This window comes from Carlito syrichta, unplaced genomic scaffold (assembly GCF_000164805.1).
Source record: "Carlito syrichta isolate Samal-C Ts95f unplaced genomic scaffold, Tarsius_syrichta-2.0.1 Scaffold84677, whole genome shotgun sequence".
Lineage (NCBI taxonomy): Eukaryota > Metazoa > Chordata > Mammalia > Primates > Tarsiidae > Carlito > Carlito syrichta.
This window is the reverse complement of record NW_007028773.1, coordinates 14,311-36,959: the sequence shown is the minus strand read 5'-3', so window position 1 is coordinate 36,959 and position 22,649 is coordinate 14,311. Positions and strand designations below refer to the sequence as shown.

The 22,649-nt window shown below is 45.1% G+C and overlaps 1 pseudogene across 1 annotated transcript; it reads left to right on the top strand.

The window, feature by feature from the left end:
- Positions 1-1,255: 1,255 nt before the first annotated feature.
- On the top strand, positions 1,256-2,218 carry LOC103258807 (annotated as a pseudogene). Its single transcript, XR_504201.1, has one exon. The product of XR_504201.1 is annotated as a serine/arginine-rich splicing factor 7 pseudogene (transcript).
- The last annotated feature ends 20,431 nt before the right edge of the window (positions 2,219-22,649 follow it).

Genomic DNA, 22,649 nt, shown 5'->3' with positions numbered 1-22,649 from the left:
AAAAGAGGTTAAAAGGTGGGGGGGAGAACCTTCATGAATGAAGATAAACCAAAGGAAAATTATGATTCTCATACAGACCCTTAGGAAGACAACAATTGAGAATACAGACTTCAGAACTCAAACAATGAAGAAACCCCAGAATGACTGGTCTCAAACCACAAACCCAGATATCAAGATACTAATAGAGAGAATAAATAGAAATGAGGAGAGACAAGAGGAAAGAATGAAGGAGTTGATAACAGATAACAGCAATAAAGAATACAGTGAATGAAATAAATAACAAACTGATAAGCATGGAAAGCAGAATTAACCAAGCAGAAGAATCTCAGAGCTTGAAGACCAAAATAGAACTAACTCAAACTGCTAAAAACAGAAAAGAAGCTTAAAAAGACAGAACAAGGCCTCCAAGAGATGAGTGATTATATCAAGAGGCTGAATCTAAGATTAATTGGAATCCTTGAGGCAGATAGAAAGACAGAGACCACCCTGGAACAAACATTTCATGAAATTATCCAAGAAAATGTCCTTCATCTCATCAGAGACATACATGACCAATCAAACACAAGAGATTCAGGAACCCCTGCAAGACAAAAAATGAGAAGACCAACTCCTATACACATAGTAATTTGCTTACACAAAGTAGGTATAAAAGAAAAAATCCCAAAAGTATCCAGAGAGAAAGGTCAGATTACCTACCAGGGATGATTAATTAGAACAGCAGCAGACTTGTTTACAGAAACACTTCAGGCTAGGAGAAACTGGAGTCCAATCTTCAATGTTCTCAAAGACAAACAATTTCAACCAAGAATTACCCACCCAGCTAAGCTAAGTTTCATCAGTAATTTAGAATTAAAATCCTTCCCAAAAATTCAATCCCTAAGAGTTTATGCTACCTCCAGACCATTTGCTCCAGATCAGCTCTACAAGAAACACCTAAGAAAGTACTAAACGCAGAAGAAAGAAAAAAAAGAATGCCATGTCCTTCCCAAAAATGCAAGAAAAAGATTGAAAGCATACAAAAATCAAAAGAAAGACAACAAACAGCATCAACAACAACCAACTATAAGAACCTCATGACAGCGATAAACTCTCACATCTCACTAATTAGCCTGAATGTGAATGGACTAAATGCGCCACTGAAAAGACATAGAGAGTGCCGCTGGGACCATTGGCAAGGGAGGGCATGTAGCAGCTTCCGTGTGACTCGAGCCCTGGGCGCTGTGAGCAAGCAAGTCGAGCACATGGGCCTGTCATCATGTCATGCTATGGGTGGTATGGAGGAGAAACCAAGGTGTATGTTGTTAATCTGGGAACTGGTGCTGGCAAAGAAGAGTTAGAAAGGGCTTTTAGTTATTATGGTCCTTCCTTAATCAAATCTGTGTGGATTGCCAGAAATCCTCTGAGATTTGCCTTTGTGGAGTTTGAAGACCCTAGAGATGCAGAAGATGCCATGTGCAGACTGAATGGGAAGGTGATTTGTGGTTCCAGAGTATGAGTTGAACTATCAACAGGCATGCCTCAGAGAACATGTTTTGGTAGGCCACCTGCCCAGCATCCCTTTGATCCCAATGATAGCTATGAGTGTGACAAAAAGGGACATTATGCTTATGATTACCATCAATATAGCCAGCGAAGAAGAAGCAGGTCATGGTCTAGATCACACTCTTGATCCAGAGGAAGGCAACACTCTTGCTCATGCAGGAGGAGCAGGGGAAGAAGGTTAAGATCAGCGTCTCCTCGATGATCAAGATCTGTGTCTCTTCATAGATCATGATCAGTCTCACTCAGAAGATCTAGGTCTGGTTCTATAAAAGGATCAAGGTATTTCCAATCCTGGTTGAGGTCAAGATCAAGATCCAGGTCTATTTCACAATCAAGAAGCAGTCAATCACAGTCCAGATCTCCATCTCCAAAAAGAAGTTATTCCCTGTCAGGAAGTCTGTGCAGAAGTGCAAGTTGTGAAGGAATGGACTGAAACTCTCAAGTTCATCCTCTAGGGAAAAGTTATTTTGTTTACATTATTATAAGGGAATTGTGATGTCTGTAAAGCATAACCTAGGAAGGGTAATTCAACCATCTAATCAAAATGGATGTGGATTATTATTCTGTAAATTCACAGCAGTAAGATAATATAAATTTTTGTTGAATGTATTAACATTCTATGGTCTCAAAATGTGGGGTTTTATTTGGCATATTTAAATAAAATGTTTTTAACTAGAAAAAAAAAGAAAAGACATAGAATGGCAAATTGGATAAAATATAATGATGCAGCAAAATACTGTCTTCAGGAGACTTATTTCACCAAAAAAGACACTCACAGACTCAAAGAGGATAGAAAACAAATTTTCAGGCAAATGGAACACACAAAAAAAGCAGGAGTTACGATCTTAATATCAGACAAAATGCCCTTTAAGCTATCAAAAATTAAAAAAGATACGGAAACTTACTACATAATGATAAAAGGTTCAATCCATCAACAAGAAATATCCATCCTAAGCATATATGCACCCAACCTAGGAGCACCAACTTTCATAAAGCAGTTTTTAGATAAACTTTAAAAAGATATTGACTCTAACATTATCATAGCTGGGGACTTAAGTACCCCACTAACAACTTAGATAGATCATCAAGACAAAAAATTAACAAGGAGATCCGGAACCTCAATGTGACACTTGACCAAATGGAATTAATAGATATCTACAGAACACTCAACCCAGTAACCATGGAATATACATTTTACTCATCACCACATGGAACACACTCTAAGAGCGACCACAACCTCAACCATAAATCAAGCATAAACAAATTTCATAAGATTGAAATACTGCCAGGCACTTTCTCAGACCACAGTGGAATACAAATAAATATCAACACCAGCAAAGTTCTCCCCAAACCCACAAAGACATGGACACTAAACAGCATGATGATGAACAACTCCTGGGTCAACACGGAAATCAAAACAAAAATTAAAAGATTCCTGGAAAAAAATGAAAATGAAGAAACATCTTATCAAAATATCTGGGATGCCATGAAAGCAGTACTAAGAGGAGAATTCATATCTCTATGAACACACATAAAGAAAATGGAAAGATCACAAGTTAACAGTCTAACAAATCACCTAAAGGTGCTGGAAAAGCAAGACCACCAAAACTCTAACTTCAGCAGAAGAATCCAGATCACCAAAACAAAAGCCCAAATACGAGACATAGAAGACAAACATATAATACAAAAAATCAACGAAACAAAAAGCTGGTTCCTTGAAAGAATAAATAAGGTTGATAGATCTCTAACTAGGCTGACAAGAAAAAGCCCAAATGAACACAATCAGAAATGCAAAAAATCAAGTCACAACTGACCCCAAAGAAATACGAAAGATTATCAGAGATTACTATGTACACTTGTATGGAAACAAACTTGAAAACCTAAAGGAAATGGAGAAATTTCTTACATCGCACAACCTCCCCAGGTTGAAACAAGAACACTAAATAGAGACACTAAATAGACCAAGAACAACCTAGGAAGTCAACTATGGAGAAGAAAACTACCTACAATAAAAAGCCCTGGACCAGATGGCTTTTCAGCAGAATTCTACAAAATATACAAGGAGGAACTGATACCAATCCTATTGAAAGTATTCCAGGCAATTGAGAAAGATGGAACTCTCCCAAAATCATTTTATGAAGCTAACATCACATTGATACCCAAACTGGGTAAAGACCCAACAAAGAAAGAGAACTACAGGCCAATATCTTTGATGAACATAGACGCTAAGATTCTCCACAAGATTCTAGCAAACCTGATCCAACAATACATTTCAAAAATCATCCACCATGACCAAGTAAGCTTCATCCCCACGATACAGGGCTGGTTCAACATTCTTCAGATCATAAATGTAATTAAGTACATCAACAGTTGTAAAAACAAAAACCACGTGATTATATCATTAGACGCAGAAAAAGCTATTGATAAAATCCGGCATCCCTTCTTGATAAAAACCCTCAAACATCTAGGCATAGATGGAACATACCTCAAAATAGTAAGGCCACCTACAAGAAACCCACCACCAACATACTGCTAAACAGACAGAAATTGGAACCATTTCCCCTGAAAACCAGAACAAGACAAGGATGCCCACTCTCACCCCTCCTGTTCAACATAGTATTGGAAGTCATAGCTAGAGCAATCAGACAGGAGGAGGATATCAAGGGTATCCAAATAGGAAAAGAGGAAGCTAAGTTATCATTTTTTGCAGACGACATGATTCTATACCTCAAAAACCCAAGAGAATCTGTCAAAACCTCCTTGCACTGATAAAGGATTTTGGCAAAGTCTCAGAGTATAAAATAAATGTGCAAAAGACAGTTGCATTCCTATACACCAAAATAAACAAACAGAAACCCAAATAAAAAGCACAATCCCATTCAAAATATCCACACACAAAGAAGAAATACCTTGGCATCTTCCTAACCAGAGAAGTGAAAGATCTTTGCAACTAAAACTATAAACCACTGCTCAAAGAAATCAAAGATGACACAAACAAATGGAAAAATATTCCATGCTCATTGATACGAAGAATCAACATTGTTAAGATGTCCATCCTACCCAAGGCAATCTATAGATTTAACACAATACCCATTAAATTCTTCTCAGACCTGGAAAGGACAGGAATTCATATGGAAAAATAAATGACCATGGCCAAAACAATCCTTAGCAAAAAAAAAAAAAAAAAAAAAAAATGCAGGAGGTATCACACTCCCAGATTTTAAACTTTATTATAAAGCTATAATAATCAAAACAGCCTGGTATTGGTATGAGAACAGGCATATAAACCAATGGAACAGGATAGAGATTCCAGAAGCAAAATCTCCGTCTCTCAATCAACTCATCTTTGACAAAACCTCCACTACCAACCACTGGGGAGAGGAGAACCTATTCAGTAAATGGTGCTGGGAAAACTGACTGACCACATGTAGAAGATTAAAACAAGACTCCTACCTATCACTATACACAAAAATCAACTCTAAATGGATCAAAGACCTAAACGTAACACCTCAAACTATAAGAACCTTAGAAAATGCAGGAGAGACCCTTATGGAAATTGGAACTGGCAACCAATTCTTGATCAAAACCCCAAGTGTCCATGCCATATGAGATAAGATAGACAAGTGGGACCTCATCAAACTGACAAGCTTCTGCAAAGCCAAACAAGCCATCAAGACTGCAGGGAGACAGCCCACAGACCGGGAAAAAATATTTGCCAACTGTATATCTGACAAAGGCCTAACACCTAGGATCTACATGGAACTCAAACATGCCAAAAAGAAAAAAACAAACAGCCCCATTACACGGTGGGCAAAAGATATGAACAGACACTTCTCAAAAGAAGACATATGAGCAGTCAACAGACACATGAAAAAATGCTCAGCCTCACTAGTCATCAAAGAAATGCAAATTAGAACCACACAGAGATACCACCTAACTCCAATCAGGATGGCCATCATCAATAACTCACAAAACAACAGATGCTGGAGAGGATGCGGGAAAAGGGGAACACTTCTACACTGTTGGTGGGAGTGTAAATCAGTACAATCTCTGTGGAAAATAGTTTGACAATTCCTAAAAGATCTAAAAATCGACCTTCCATATGACCCTGCAATCCCCCTTCTGTGTATATACCTGGAGAAACTCAAATCACTCTATGAAAAAGATATCTGCAAATGCATGTTTATTGCATCATTGTTCACAATAGCAAAAATATGGAATCAACTGTGCTGCCCATCAAAAGAGGTCTGGATAAAAACTGTAGTACATAAACACAATGGAATATTATGCAGCTATAAAGAAGGGCAAAATTATGAACTTTGCAACAACTTGAATGGACTTAGAATCTATAATCCTCAGTGATCTACTACAGAAACAAAGAACTGAGTATCATATGTTCTCACTCATAAGTGGACCTTAAACAATTATCATACTACTATAAGAAAGTGCTTGGCAGTAGTGGGAAACTGCCAGGGGAGAAGGGGCGGGATTGGCAGTCATGGGAAACTGCCGGGGGGTGGGGAGCACATCTTATCAATAATTTGCATAATGAATATTTGCATACCTAATCCTGATGTACCCGACATCTTTAAAATTAAAAATTAAAAAAAAAAAAGAAAAACAATAGCAAAAACCCCTGTGAAGGAACTGGACGGAGAAAGTAGTCAACTGCAACGTGGACCTCACCAAGCCTCGTCTGGTCTAGGGAGACCTAAAACCAGCATTGCCAGGCACAGCTGTCCTTCGCCTGTCTGAACTGGCTGGGCCCTCTTACCTCACCCTACAACTGCCATCACTCATTCGCCAAGTACGGCAGCCCCAGGAAGGGTGTGGCCTCAGCCAGGCTGCTCTCTGCAACCAAGTAACAAGAACTTCCATGAAGCAGGACCTGGGCGATGGTCTCCCTGTTCATCACAACCTGTGAAAGCAGTCTGTAGGCTGTGCAGATAATCACAAAAGCCAGAATCTATGGAGTAATTTACTGTACTGAACGTAGCTAAATGCCGTTCATACTCTGAGGCCAGGGCCATTGTTACCTCCCTGTTTATGTTAATGACTCATGTAGTCTGATGGAGTTGGAATTCCTTCCCAGATAACTTAAAAAAATTTTTTTTTTAAGTTGGGTCTCACTCTGTTGCCCAGGATGGAGTGCAGTGGCACGATCGTGGCTCACTGCAGCCTCGACCTCCTGGTATCAAGCGATCCTCCTACCGTAGCCTCTCAAGTAGCTGGGACTACAAGCATGTGCCACCATGCCCGGCTAATTTTCTGATTTTTTTTCTAGAGACGTGGTCTCGTATGTTGCCCAGGCTGGTCTTGAACTCCTGGGCTCAAGTGATTCTCTTGCCTCAGCCTCCCAACGTGCCGAGGCAAGAGAATTACAGGTATGTGCCACCACGTCCAGCCCCAGATAACTTTTATTTATTTATTTTTAAATAAAATATTTCGGGGAATAATTTTAGATTTTCCAAAAATGTTCTAAAGATCATGCAGAGAGGTCCTGTGTGCCCCTTACCCAGTATCCCCTAACATCAACATGACATTACACAGCCATGGTGCATTTGTCATAGTGGAGATGTCGGTACGTTGCTATTCACTTAACTACAGACTTTATTTCCATTAACGTTCTTTTACCGTTCCAAGAGGAAATCCAAGATACGACCTTGTCTTCAGCGTCCCAGGGATACTGGTTCTCGGGTGTGAACTTTTGACCCGCCTGCCTCCCGCCCACAGTTCCCACAGAGGCTCCGCAGCCATAAGCCACCCAGGTGCTGCTGGCTGCCCAGGTGTGTGTGGGCAGCCCTGAACATGACCTGCTGACTGGCTGGCTCACTGTTGAACTTGTGAGTGTCTCCTCTGTGCTGGCGGGTGGAACAAACTCCTACCAGGCCCACCTGGGCAAGGTGCGGGTGTGTATTTGGCCCAGATGGCGTTTCCTGGTCCTCAGCTGCGTGTGAGAGGGCTGTGAGCACCCTAGGGGGCTCAGGCTCGACCCTGCTCTCTAGAAGCGCTGGCCAGGAGGGTCCCTTCTCCTCTCGCCCTCACTGGGGTGCAGGAGTGACTTGAGGCAAAGATGAGTTGGGGTGGTGGATTCCTGCTCTCGGGGCCCACCAGTCAGCTACCTCGCAGGCTCCATGTGTGCCAGTGGTGTCTGCTCCGGGCTCTGACCTCCTGGGGCACTGCCCACTGGAAACTGTGGTGCTCTGAGAAGTAACCAGGGCACACACCTTTATACCGTGGGGCTGAGCTCTGCTAGCAGGATGTGGAAAAGATACGGGTTATTGCGTTTCATTCCAGCTTTGCCACTTACAACACGCGAGGCTTTGCATCAGTCCCCATCTCACAGAACCAACTAGAGCATTTTCCTTAGCAGCTAGATGATTTGGATCAAATACCAGCTGAGTCATTTGCCAGTTGTGTGGTCTTTGGCATGCTTCTTACCTCTCTGTGCCTCAGTTTCCTTATCTGTAACATCTACTTTATAGGGTACTTATGAAGGGAATTAACAGAAGCAAAGCATTTCAAACAGTACCTGACATGGATAAGGTCTCAATAATTAATATTATTACTTAACTCACATGTATGTTTACAGAGAATCAAGTGGGATTCTTATTATAAAGATACATTGTCAATGGCAAGGCCATCCTAAAAAATGTTAGCATGAATTTTTTTTAAAACCACAGTCATGTGTGGCTTATCAACAGGGATGTGTTCTGAGAAATACATTGTTAGGTGATGTTGCTGCTTAAGCATCATAGAGTTTATTTACACAGACCTAGATAGAGCTTACTGTGTACCTAGGCTATATGGTACAGCCTATTTCTCCTGGGCTACAAACCAATACTGTGCGCAATTGTAACAAAGTAGCACGTTTTTGTGTATCAAATATATCTAAACATAGAAAAGGCATTACATTGTGCTACATCATTATGGCAGCTATGATGTTCCTAGGTGGTAGGAATTTTTCAGCTCCATTATAATCTTACGACACCCTCATCGTAGACGCAGTCTGTCGTTAATCAAAACGTGGTTATGTGGCTCACAACTGTACTCTGTTGCATTAAGAGACACAAGTAGCCCATAGGAAATCATTGTCTGTCTGAGACCGATGACCAAGGCCAAGTACGTCTGAAAAATGGATGAGCTCATGATGATTACAATCCTTTATTATGTACTACCTATAATTTTAGGTATCTGTAACTATATCTTCTCACAACCAAACTGGCATGGCTCTTTTTAACCACATTTAACAGCTGTCTAAACTAAGGCTCAGATATGTTTCGCCCCTCAAGCAGCAAGAATTGGCCTCAGTCTATCAATATTTATTGAAAGCCTCATGTGCTCAGACATTTCTGGGTGCCAGGCAGCAAACACAATAGGTTCCTGCCCTAAAAGAACCTGCATTCTAGTGCGCGATATAGTGAACGAGTGAATGAATGTGCCGGTCGCTTGCCTGTCTGCTCCCAGATCTTCCTCTATGCTTCCCTTGTTCTGCCTGGTATCACAGATGTGGCCTCCCTGGAAAACTACATTTCCCATACCCCTCTTGTCAACTGGCTCTAAGTAGTCCTCCACCTCCTCCTTCTCCTCCTTGTCTTCCCTCCCTCCCTCGTTCCTCCCTCTCTCTCCCTCTCTCCTTCCTTCTCTATTTCTCTCTTTCTTTTAGGTGATGTCTCATGTCTGAGGCAGGGGCTATGTCTCTGTGTCTTCTCTACTGTTCTGGGTCCTAGGGACAGCCCACTCTCATGGTCCAGCCTCTTTCACCAGGCCCAGAGATTCTAGCTTTCATGGGGGGAGGGTTCCATTTTCTCACCTCTTTTGTTCCTCCAGCACTTGGGATCAAATGGCTTCCTGTGCTGGGGTGCACCTTAGTCTGCTCTTCTAGCATCTTGCTGCTAATCCCCTATATTGAGCTGTTCTCATTGAATTTCCTGCAGTGGGCTTTCCTTTGCTGCTGGACCCTGTCTGAGACCACAAATAATAAGATGATCTCAGACAATGACAATGCTTTGAAGATTGCAAAACGGGGTGGGTGGAGGGCATATTTAGCTAGAATTGTCAGGAAATAGGGGTCTTCTCTGAAAAGTGACCTTTGAGGTAAAATCTGGAAGACGAGAAGGCAACAGCTCTGTGAAGATCTGCAGAAAGAGCGTTGAAATAGAAAGAGCAGTGGACATAAAGGGACCAACCTGAGTGCATTCAAGAGGCAGAAGGAAAAAGGAGGTGAGATTTGTGCCTAAGTAACTCTAATTCCAGCCAGGTGTGCTGACTCACACCTGTAATCCCAGCACTTTGGGAGACTGAAGCAGGAGGATTCCTTGAGTCTGGGAGTTCGACATAGTGAACATATGGACAACATAGTGAGACCTCATCTTTACAAAAAAAAAAAAAAAAAAAAAAGCTAGCAAGGAAGAGTGTGCTTGCAGTCCCAGCTACTCGGGAAGCTGAGGTGGAAGGATCACCTGAGCCCAGGAGGTCGAGGCTGGGATGCAACCTGGGTGACAAAGAGATTGCAACTCAAAATAATAATAATAATTCCAGAGTTAGTTAATACTATAGAAGGGGTATTGAATACCATAGAAAGTTTAGGGGAACTCGTCAAAGGAAGAATGGGTAAGAGCATTCAGAGGGAGGGCATGGCTTATAGATGCTTCACCTTGAACTCTGCGTTTATCTTCACATGGCTGCTCTAACGAGGGGACATGCAGGAGCTCAGGAGTATCAGGAATAGTAGGAGATTTCATGAAGTGCCAGTGGGGCTTTTGATGAGTTTGGATGAAATAAGTACACGTGACAGTCGAGGCAGAGGCTCCATGGTTAGCAGAGATGCTGAGGCAAGCCTGTGGTGGTGTGTTCCTGGGGAGGGAGGGCGAGTGGTTCAGAGGGGACAGTGTGAGTCAGCAGGAGACAAATCTGAGGTGGTAGGAGCCCAGATCTGACTGTGTGGGCGAGTTTCTCCCTGTGACAGCACCTCAGCTTCACTAGTTAGGCAGGACAACTCTACTGCCAACTCTCTGGTGTGCTGTCTCCTTTTGTTGACAGCACAGCCAAACTCAGCTGGACTGGTGCAGCTGGGCTAGAGATGTCACAACCCAGCAGTGATGCTCAGGACGTGACTGACCCATGTTTTTCACCAACAAACTTGGTACACAGAATCTCAGGCCTGCAAGGCCCTTAGAGGTCATGTAGTCCAAACTCTCCTTTCAGAAACGGGAAAGTGAGATTCCAAAAGGGAGAGTGACCTCCCCTCTTGGGAAGGTACTGGAAATATGCAGCCTCGTTGGTGGGTGGTGGGGCCCTTGGGCTGAAATAATTGTGTCAGGCAAACTCGGGTGCTTCCTACAGGCAACTGGTGAATAACTCACCTGAAGGGGATTGTGTCCCTGTCCCCGCCGCTCCCCTGCTGTGAGACAGTAAGCAAGGACTCAGAACATTCATCAGAGGAGGCTTTAGGTAGATTGGCACTATGCACGGGGTAGGCACTCAGCAGATGTATTCAATGGATGAGCTGGTGCTCTTCCTTCCCAGAAAAGCCAACAGAATGGGCCACTGAGTTTGGCAAAGTCAAACAGAGCCCAGAGTGGATGAAGAAAGGCCAGACACGTCTACCTTCGAGGATACAGAGGTCCAAGGTCCTTGGTGGGTACTTGCTTGGCAAAAGGGGAATTTACCGACCTGTGTCCATCAGGGGAGAGCAGGAGACTTAGTCCATCGGGCCCGGAACCCCAGTGCCTCCAGAGCTCTCTCGTCTTCCCGTTGCCGATTCAACGTCTCTAGCTGGATTTCCCCTTGAATTCAGCTCCTGGTTATTGGTAACTCCCCAGCTGACACTGTCGCAGCTTCTGACTGAGAACAAGAGCTCTCACTATCGTTTCAATTTAAAAATTCCAAGCTAGAAAAATGATTGGCTTAGCTTGGGCCAGGTGGCCAGGAACACAGGGCTCCAGGTTTGGCAGGTCTCATAAGAACCATGTGACTGAAGTAGGCAGAGAAACAGTTCCTCAGAAGAAAAGGGGTGCAGGCTGGAATTGGTTTTCTGCATAGAAATGACATTAGCAGTTCTTTTCAGAGACTATTGAGCTCCTATGTTTCCAAGGGGCGAAATTGCTTTGTGGGATAACGTTAAAATGCTGTGCATGTTGTAAGTGTGGTTGAATCTCTGAATTGTAGTAACACTTGCTAACACTTACTTATGCAGCACACTCACGATGTACTAGGCAGTGTTCTAAAATCTTTATTTTACTTATTAATTTAACCAAGAAATGTATTGAAATCACACCCATGCTGATTAATCTTATGTATCAACTTGGTTAGGCCACAATGACCAGATATTTGGTCTAACATTATTTTGAATGTGTCTGTGAAGGTATTTTTGATGAGATTAACTTCTTTTTTTTTTAAGTTGGAGATTCACTCTCTCATCCAGGCCCGAGTGCAGTGGCACAATCACAGCCACGGCAGCCTCAGCCTGCTGGGCTCAAGTGATCCTTCCGCCTCACTTTCCAAGTAGCTGGAACTACAGATGTGCACCACCATGCCTGGCTAATTTTTTTTATTTGTTGTAGAGATGAGGTCTCACCATGTTGCCCAGGCTGATCTCGAACAACTGGGCTTAGGCAATGCTCTCACTTCCACTTCCCAAAGTGGTGGATTATGGGCATGAGCCACTATGCTGGGCCTGAAATTAAACACTTAAAAAGGTGGAATTTGAGTAAAGCAGATTACTTTCCATAATGCAGGCAAGCTTCATCCAATTAGTGGAAAGCCTGAATAGAACAAAAACTGACCTGTTTGGAACAAGAAGTAATTCTGCTGCACACAGCTTTGAACTCAGACTGCAACTCTTTCTTGGGTCTCCAGCCTGCCAACCTAACCTACAGATTTTGGACTCTCAACTCCACAATGACATAAGCCAATTTCTTTTCTTTTCTCTCTCTCTCTTTCTTTCTTTCTTACACACTAAGAGGGTGGCTGGCCATTAGCAAGCCAGGAAGAAAGCCCTCACCAGGAACCCAATTGACTGACACCTTGATCTTGGACTTCTAGTCTACAGAACTATGAGAAATAAATATCTGTTATTTAAGAGCCCCAGTCTATGGTATTTTGTCATGGCAGCTGGAGCTGACTAGGACAGTAATTAACCTCTTCCTGAAACTGCTTCCTTTGCATATTAGTGCCTAGGCCAGTGCCTAGAACAGAGAAGCCATCATAACATACTTGTTGAATACATACGTCATGGAATTAGTAAGAATATCAATTTTCAAATCAGAGATCCGGCAGTGCTCCCACATGAAACTGTTGCACGACTCTTAATGTCGATGGATATTTAAGAGTTGCTCGTGGAGATAAAAGGAGTATGTTTTAGCAGAGACTTTCTGGGATTCTGGGCCCTAGCATGGCTGCCTGGGGACCTCCTGACATCACTGGAGAGAGCTCTTCCTTCAGTCCCTGGACAGAGCCTGGCTCTGGAACACTGTGCAAGGCAGTGCTCTTGGTGAAGGCCTTGGGATTCTTGGGGGGCAGGGGGGTGGAGCACGGGTCTCAGCAGAGCACAGGCTCCCTTGGAAATCTCCCCACCGGAGGAGAGAGGTGGTATATGACAAGCGTCATGCAGTGCCTATGGCTGAGCTTGTGTGTTTCATGTGAGAGGAACTCCTTTGGAGACTTCTGGAAGTCCTTGGGATGGAGGTGATGGCAGAAGGAGGGCGCCAGTGGGACTTTGAGTCATCACTGTTGTTTCTAAGGCACAGGAGGGGCCTGCAGTACAGCCAGGGGGAGTCTTAGGAAGGTGGGAAATTGCCCTGAGGGTTGCGTCTGCTCATTTTAAGCAGCTCGATCACTGAAAGGGAATTCAACCCTCAGAGGAAGGGTACAGGAAGTGGACCTTGAAGTCTACAGAGCTGAAACGCGCAGCACATACCAAGTCATGGGTCCAGCCCACCATGGGCTGTGGGGAGAGGGGACGAAGTGCTGAGGTCTGGAGTTGACAGGAATCCCAGAATTCCAACACCCGGGGGGTGGGGTCTACTTAAGAGCCGTCAAATTCTGTCACCCAGGAGCAGATATAAATTATGGGGTCCAGTACAAAATGAAAGCACAAAGCCCCTTGTTCAAAAATTATTACGAATGTTAAGACAGGGCCCGTGCAATTGTCCCTGCTCCACCAGCTGGAAGGTTGCCTTCCCTTTTGGTTTTCTAGGGGAGAGGCATTAAGTCGGTACCCTAGGAGGATAGAGCAAATACTTTGTAGTCACGCAGATCTGGGTTCGATACCAGCTCTGTGACTGGGTGGCCTCAGAGCCACTTGCTCTAGGTCTGTTTTCCCATCAGCATAATGTAGACAATACAAGTTCCTACTCTAAGGTCCATTTATTTCCCTCCATCTTATCCAAAAACAATTCCTGATTTTTACTTGGGAGCCACGCTTCTTCTCCCCTCGGCGTCTGAAGCCTGGGGGAAGGGAGGCGTGGCCAGGAGCCTTGGCTAAGCCCATCATCGTGTGCCTGGGCCTGATTCCATGACGCAAGCCTATCCAATCCCATTGAACCTCCAGCCCGTGGCGCGTGGCCTCAGCCTTCCCACCAGCCCCTGGAACTACCTGCCAATAAGGGCTGGAATTGCTGCAGCCAGGAACAAATGTGCAGAGCTTGGAAATGAAGTCAGTAGTTGCTGGAGAAAAACTTGAGTCTTGTCCAGATCTGGTGTGGCTCATGCCTGTAATCCCAGCACTTTGGGAAGTGGGGGTAGGAGGATTGCTTGAGCTCAGGAGTTTGAGACCAGCCTAGGTAACATAGTGAGACCTCGTCTCTATTAAAATAATAATAATAAAAAAAGTAGCCGGATGTGGTGGTCTCTGCCTGTAGTCCCAGCTGCTCAGGAGGCTGAGGTGGAAGCCATCATACCACGGCATTTGACCCTGGGCAACAGAGACCCGACTCAATAAAACAAAACAAAAAACCCTGAGTCTTGGATAATGTCATTCACCTCTTGAATCTAGCTGTGCCTGAAGCGAATGCTCTTCCTGGGCTTTTCCTAAGCTAACTAGTCTCATTTTGTCTCAAACAGCTTCCTCCCAGAGCTGCTGTGAAGATGAAGTGAGAAATTCCTAGTACTCAGGCACCCAACAAAAGTCAGCTATTATTAACTTAATAACCAGGAACCACTATTGTTACTGTTGTCCTTGTTATTGTTGTTGTTATTGGCTGTGTCTGGGTATAGTTTGGCTTGCAGTTGCGGCCCAGGCAGACTTCCAGCTGCAGAGACCTGAGGAGACCCAGGCAGCTCCCCTAGGGCTTGGTTTGCTTGGAGGCTGCCTCTCAGTGTGGGCTCCCAGCAGTCTCCCTGCGTGCGTGTAATGCCGTAATTGCAGCCTTCCCAGCTGTCGGCCATGGAGACAGCCCAGAAAATGAGGTTGGCTCAGTAAATATTGAACCAAATTATGCAAATGAATCACACAAGAGACTCAGCTGCAGAGACAAGGTCTGATTGGCGGGTCCTAGCCCAGCTTGTTGGAGACTCCTCCCTGTCCCCCCCTGGCTGCTCTATCAGCCAAAGGCAGCCACCTGGGGCCTCCTGAGAGGCAGGGCCAGCCCTGGGACTGGGACTTGGCACAGGGATCACCCTTGCCTGCTACTGGCATCCATCAGGAATGAGCGATTTAACAGCGTTGAGGGAAGAGGGTGGTATTCAGTTTCTGCTACAACCTCATCTCACTCCAGAAGAGGCTGCCTTGGCAAACAAGTCTTTGAGGGCACAAACCTGGCCACAGCGATGATGTCTCTCTGCTCACTGTACCCAGTTGCAGATGGAGGGCTGGTGGCCAGGCAGGGCTTGGAATGATGGGATTTTCCCCCCTAGGAGAATAGCATATCAGTGGTTTTTCCCTACTGGCAAGTCAATATCCTGAAAACCCCTGTGACAGACCTAACACAGAACGAATCCACTGTGGGAAACTCAAGATTCCAGAAACATGGGTTAGACAGCGGGGTCAGGGAAATACAATTCTGAAGCTCTTTTGTGCTGGTGGAAGAAAGTCCCTGGGCCTTCTCAGAGACAAGGTGCATCTGGATACATCTGGCGTGAGTGTGTCTATGAAACTCATTTGTAGGAGAGTATGTGGTGGAAGGAGCAGGGCAGTTTGCAGGTGGCCTACCTGGAGGGGGCGGGGAGGGAACAGATGGCCAGGGCAGACCCCAGTCCTTTCCCAGACTCTGCACCCTGAGGGGACGGGACTACAGGCAGGAGCTGATGATGTGTACAGGGACACAAGCAGCGTTCCCCTGAGACCAGATGCCCAGGAGAAACACCACATGAGGAGAGGAGACTTTCCTGCTCCTCCATGGACAGCAGAGGGGTTCGAAGTGATGAGAATAGCGGGCACAGAGCACTGCCGTGGAAACTTCAGCATCTGATGCTCTGTGTCCTGCCAGATAGTCCCTTGGGATTGGCGTGGGTGCTCTCCGGGGTCACCGACAGCAGTGGCCACATGGGCAGCTCACACCTCCAGAGGAGCTGGAGTGGGAGAATGTGGGAGAAGTTTCTGTGAGTCCTCATGAGTCAACCCTGGGAGCTGTCCAGAGTCAACAGTGAGACTTGAGGGGGGGTGGCCCTGCTCCCGGAACAGCAAGATAGGACCTTTTATTAGTTTCTCATCTCTGCTGCAACAGATGCCCACATACTTAGCGGCTTAAACCAATGCAGATGTATTATGTTATGCTTCTGGAGGTCAGAAGTCCCACATCCGTCTCCCTGGGCTAACATTGAGGTGTCAGCAGAACTGTGCTCCTCTCTAAAGACTTTCCAGTTTCCAGAGGCTGCCTGCCTTCCTTGGCTTGTGGCCACATCACTCAGGCCTCTGTTTCCATCATCATAGCCCCTTCTTCAACTCTGGCACTCTTGTCTCCCTCCTATAGGGACCTTGTCATGGATTACATTGGGCCTGCCTGGATAATCCAGGATAACCCCCTGATTTTAAGGTCAGCTGATTAGCAACCTTAATTCCATCTGCTACCTAATCCCCTTTTGCCATCAAACCTAACACAGTCACAGGTTCCAGAAATTAGGACATGGACCTCTTTGGGGGGACCATTATTTCACCTATCACAGGCACTGACTGAAAAAATTGAGTTATGCTGTTCAGTGTAACAAACCCCAAGCCTACCCATAGGAAAAGTTAGGCTATGTTTGGAAATATCTTTATGTTCATGAAATAAAACAATAAAGATAGCATATTATATACAGTGAGTGCTGATGATGGCTTCATGTGTAAAATTAGAAATTATAGGCATCATGCTATTATTTATGTACTATTTCTTGTTCAATATAAATTTTAGGGACTTGCACCCTAAAATTTTAGTAAGAAATGTATAAATCTGCTTTGTTGTATTGCAGACAAGCTGCTTTTTGTTTGTTTTCATGTTTTTTTCTTTAGTCTGATCCCTTTATCCCAATAATTAAAAATTTTCTGGCTTTACAACTGAATGTTCCTGAGTATTTCTACTCCCAAATCCATAAGAGATTTTTAAAAAAAATCTAAAATGACCTCAGCAGTGGGAAAGGTAGACTGGTAAATCTAGGAAAACCAGAATTAACCATAAAGAAAACTTGCAATTGGGAAAAGAAACAGATGAGTTTATTCAACAACAAAAATTGTCTTCTTAACCAGGTGCAGTAGCTCACACCTGTAATCCAGCATTTGGGAGGCAGATGTGGGAGGATCACTTGAGCCTAGGGGTTCAAGACCGGCCTGGGCAACATAGCAAGGCCTCATCTCGAAAAAAAGAGAAAGAGAGAGGGAGGGAGGGAGGAAAATTATAATTTTTTTTTTTTTAGTTGGAATCCCACTCTATTGCCCAGGCTGGAGTGCAGCGGCACACTCACGGCTACCTCAGCATAGACCCGCTGGGCCCCGGCGATTCTTCTGCCTCAGCCTTCCAGGTAGCCGGAACTACAGCTGTGCGCTACCATGCCTAGCTAATTTTATTTTATTGTAGAGATGAGGTCTCACCAAGTTGCCCAGGCGGGTCTTGAACCCGTGGGCTCAGGCAATCCACTCCCCTCAGCATCCCAAGGCACGGGATTACAAACTGTTTCTTTCTATCCTCCCTAAACTATCCTAAACTCAGAGGTCTGGTTTGATCTCTATCAGGGACTACTCCCACCTTCCAATCCCCCTCCGCCACCAAGCCACACGCCAATCTTGTTATTAATTTAACCCTCTCTATCCCCACTTTACCTCTCTAGGCTTATCTCTCCCCACGCCCCCTCAGGCCACCTGCGAGGTCCAACCACATGGGACAAGTCACTCTTTTTGGAACTCGCACACCTGCAGGTCTTTGCTCCTGCTGGTCTTGGCTGCCTGCCTTTTGTTTGTCTGACAGTCATCCTTGGAGCTTCCCGCTCAAATGTTAACTGTTCAGGGCAAGGCCATGCCCCAAACTCAGATCGGAAGGTGTAGGCCTCTGCCAGGAGCAAGGAAGGAAAACTGGATCTTGTGGAGAAGTATGAGGCCCCATTAGGCCAGCAAAAAGTGGATACATTATAATGAGGAAGGGAGTGTCAGGGTGAGATTTCACAGATGCTACAAGAAACTTACTAACTGTGGCAAGAGTTGGAAAAGCTTGTCAGACAGCTGTAAATTATTATTGTAAATTAACCTTTTGCTGATCTCTGTGGGGAAAAAAGCAGTTAACTAACACTATCTTATTATGTATATATATTATTTTGAGTAAGAGTTTCACTCTGTTGTCCAGGTTGGATTGCAATGGCATGATTATGGCTACCACAGCCTCGACCTGCTGGGCTCAGGCAGTCCTGCCACCTCAGCCTTCCAAGTAGCTGGAACCACAGGCATACACCACTACACCCGGCTAGTTTTAAAATTTATTATAGAGACAAGGTCTCACCAATTTGCCCAGGCTGGTCTCGAACCCCTGGATTCAGGTAATTCTCTTGCCCCAGCCTCCCAAAGTGCTGGGATTTGAGATGTAAGCCACTGTGCCTGGGTACCTAATGCTATCTTGAAGAAAAAAAATACCACAATCAATCAGCCATCTTGCAAAACTTATCATATATAAATAAGTTTTCTCTTGCAGAACCCAACATATAGATTATTTTCCCTCTTGCAAACTTCTTGTATATCACTAATTTCCCTGATAGCACAAAAAAACTCTTTAGCACAGCTCAATAAAACTCCCCTCTAGCCTCTGCCTCTCTGTAGACAGCAAACGCCCTTTCTCTCTTTCCTGCTGCTCCACCTGTTATGCTTTTCACTGTGTACTTTCCCTTAATAAATCTACCTTTCTGAATTCATAACTGTATTGGTAAATTCTTTTACCAACCCACAACACCAGCCAAACCTAGTCGTACACACAACAGTCTGAGTACATTCTTAAGAATATAAGGCAAAGTATCCTTAAAGATCACAGTAGATAGCCCTTACTCTCGCTTCCAGCCTTGCCCTTGTTGAGTGTGCTATGTTTATGGTCACATGTTGTGATCTCACAAGGATCTTATGAGTCAAATCTCCTCATCATGTTCACTCTTCAGCTGGCCATACTTTTTTTTTTTTTTGGAGTCGGAGTCTCTGTTACCCAGACTGGAGTGCAGTGGCATGCTCACAACCACCACAGCCTCGACCTGCTGGGCTTGGCTGATCCTTCTGCCTCAGCCTTCCAGAAAAAAATTAGCCACCATGCCCAGCTAATTTTTTGATTTATTGTAAAGACAAGGTCTTGCCAAGTTGTCCAGGCTGGCCTCGAACTCCTGGACTCAGGTAATCCTCTCACCTCAGCCTCCCAAAGTGCTGAGATTATAGGCTGAGCCACCATGCCTGGCCTAACTGGCCACACTTTAGAGAGATGGGGAAACATGTCCCAAATGATAAGAGTTGGCAAGTGCCAAAACCAGGTATCTCCAAGTCCATGACCTTAACTTCTGTTTAGGTCATTTTGCTCACAAGGACTTGGGCATTCCATAGAGGTGGCATGGTACCATAGACTAAGCACAGAAATTGGCATTAGAAACCCTTAGTTTAGTCCCAGTGGGGCCACTCGCATGCTGTGGAGTCTTGGGCAGGTCACTTAGCCTCTCTAAGCCCCAGCTTCTCATGCCTGTCTCATGAGCTTATTGTGAAGATCAGATGGGAGGGAGGCCATGAAAGTCCAGGGGATCTTTCTCGACTGAGCACTGGGGGAGTCTTATCAAGGGACACCAGGAAAGGCTTCCTGGCAGCAAAAAGAATGCAGAAACAGACAACCTCTGTCCTGTAGGTCCTGGAGACAGACTCTCAGCAGACAGAGAGAAGGCACAAAAGGAAACCTAGCTACGGAAGCACCCAAGTGCTACCAAGTGCTGCAAGAATGCAGGCAGGGAGTGGAGCAGAGGGCGGGACAGTCCCTGGGTTGGTCACATCCTGCTGCTGAGGGAATCCGGTGTTTTGAGACATGGGAGTAAATTATTCATTGCAAAAATTCAACTTAGAAAAACCAAAAAAGTCAGTAATAAGGTCAAAACCAATAATGCAAATAATCATTATCATCATTATCACGGTCAACATCATCATTATTTAAAGGGTCCTTCCCGCCTAATCTTCCCGGTTTACTCTCCCTGGGTATAAGGAAATTAGGTCATTGTTTCCAAAGTCCCTGGTCTTCCACTGCACCCTCATGCTGTCTTCGTGGTGCGTACTCAGAGATTTCTTCTGCATCTGCAAGGATCAGAGGCCTTTGAGGAAGTGGGATCGAGAGCTTTCAACTGAACATAACCAACCACAGAATATGAAGCAACCATTTAAGGATTGGACCCCTTCTAGGTGACCTGGTGGAATTTCTGGGAAAAGCAAGATGCAAGGAAAGGGTGATGTTCCTTTTATGAAACGAAGACCTGGCTGGACACAGTGGTTCACACCTCTAATCCCAGCACTTTGGGAGGTCAAGGCGGGAGGATTGCTTGAGTCCAGGAGTTCAAGACCAGCCTAGACAACATAATGAGGCCCCCCCCCCATCTCTACAAAAAGTTAAAAAATTAGCCAGGTGTGGTGGTGTGCACCTATAGCCCCAGCTATTAGGGAGACAGGTGGGAGGATCCCTTGAGCCCAGGAGTTTGAGGCTGCAGTGAGCTATGATTCATGTCACTGTACTCCAGCCTGGGCAACAGAGCAAAACCTGGTATCAAAAACAACAACAAAAACAAAACAAAAAACACCTGTATAGACTTGTGTGGGTATAGAGAAAAAAGACACATTCAGATTGTGATCAAAGGCTGCCTGGGGGAATCTGAATGTGATTAGGAGTTGATGTGGAGGCAAGGGAGTGGATGGTGTTGATGATTAAAAACCTTGATGTTGGCCAGGCTCGGTGGCTCAGCCTGTAATCCCAGCACTTTGAGAGGCTGAGGCAAGTGGATTGCCTGAGTCCGCGGGTTCAAGACCTGACCGGGCAACTTGGCGAGACCTGGTCTCTACAATAATTCAAAAACTAGCCGGGCATGGTAGCATGCGCCTATAGTTCTTGCTACTTGGAAGGCTGAGGCGGAAGGATCGCTGGAGCCCAGCAGGCCCAGGCTGCAGTGGCTGGGAGCGTGCCAGTGCACTCCAGTTTGGGCGACAGAGTGAGACTCCAACTCAAAAAACAAACAAACAAACAAACAAAAAAACCCTTGATTCCGTCTCACTTACGAAAATGTGCATAGGTTGGGTGCAGTGGCTCACAACTGTAATCCCAACACTTTGGGAGACCAAGGCGAAGCATTCCTTGAGGCCAGGAGTTCAAGAACAACTTGGGCAACGTAGCAAGACCTTGTCCCTACAAAAAATAGAAAAATAAGCCAGGTGGGATGGCGAGTGCCTATAGTCTAAGCTACTCAGAAAGCTGAGGTGGAAGAATCACCTGAGCCCAGGAGGTAGCGGCTGTGGTAAGCCATGATCGTATCACCGCACCCCAGCCTGGGCAACATGACAGAGTAAAACCCTCTCTTAAAAGAGGGAAAAAAAAAGTTGGGGTGGGTGACAGCCCAGGGCAGTGGCTCACGCCCGTAATCCCAGCACTTTGGGAGGTGGAGGCCAGAAGATTACCTGAGCCCAAAGGTTCAAGAGCAGCCTGCAACTTGTCGAGACCTCTTCTCTACAGTAAATCAAAAAATTAGTGGGGCATGGTGGCACATGCCTGTGGTTCCAGCTACTTGGAAGGCTGAGGCAGATAAGCCTGAATCCGGCTGGTCGAGGTTGCGGTAGCCATGAGTGTGCCACTGCACTCCAGCCTGGGCGACAGAGTGCGACTTTGACTCAAAAAAAAAAATGAAAATAAAAATAAGTAAAGCAAAGAAAGAAAATGTGCATATACTGTGCCTGTGTGTGCATGGCTTCATAAAGAGGTGCAGGAAAAGCTGAGAGCCAATATTGGTGGCAGTTTTCTCCGAGTGGTGAGAGTCTAGGTGACATGTTTTTTCCAGATACTTTATATGAATAGTTCTAATTATAAGAAATCATCATGTATTATTAATGTAATCCGAAAAATCTAATTCTAATTTGAAAGATAACCAAAACTAGATAAGTGATATGTGCCACCTTATCAGCCGAATTCAAATGAGGTAGTATTTCTTTTAAAATTCAGATGGGATGATTCTAAGACCACTGACAAAGAGGATGTCTTTTTTATCTCTCCCTGGATCTCCCTACTCTGGTAAATAAAAAAATCCCAGAGGTGGCGCTGGGGTGTTCTGTGGCCACCTACAGCGGAGCAGGGCCACCTGTGCCGCTTCTATCCGGTGGCTCTGGGGAAGGTTGGCTGCTGATGGCGGCCACCACTTCACTGCCCCCTCCAGTGTGGCCTGCCTGTTGTCGCCCCTGCTAGATGCTAGGGCCACCTCGAAGTTTGCAGTGAATTCCAGCCAGTGCCGGGGCCCATTGCTACCACTGACACTCATCCCCTGGGCCATTCCTCAGGATGGGAGGCCATTCCTTCAGTGCCACCCTGGAGAGAAGTGACCCATTGCAGGAACCAGCTGCCAGTGTTTTCCCTAAAGTCGGGTACAGTGCTTTAGTGATGTGCACATGTGTGCGCGCGCACACACACACACACACACACACACACACACACACACACACACAC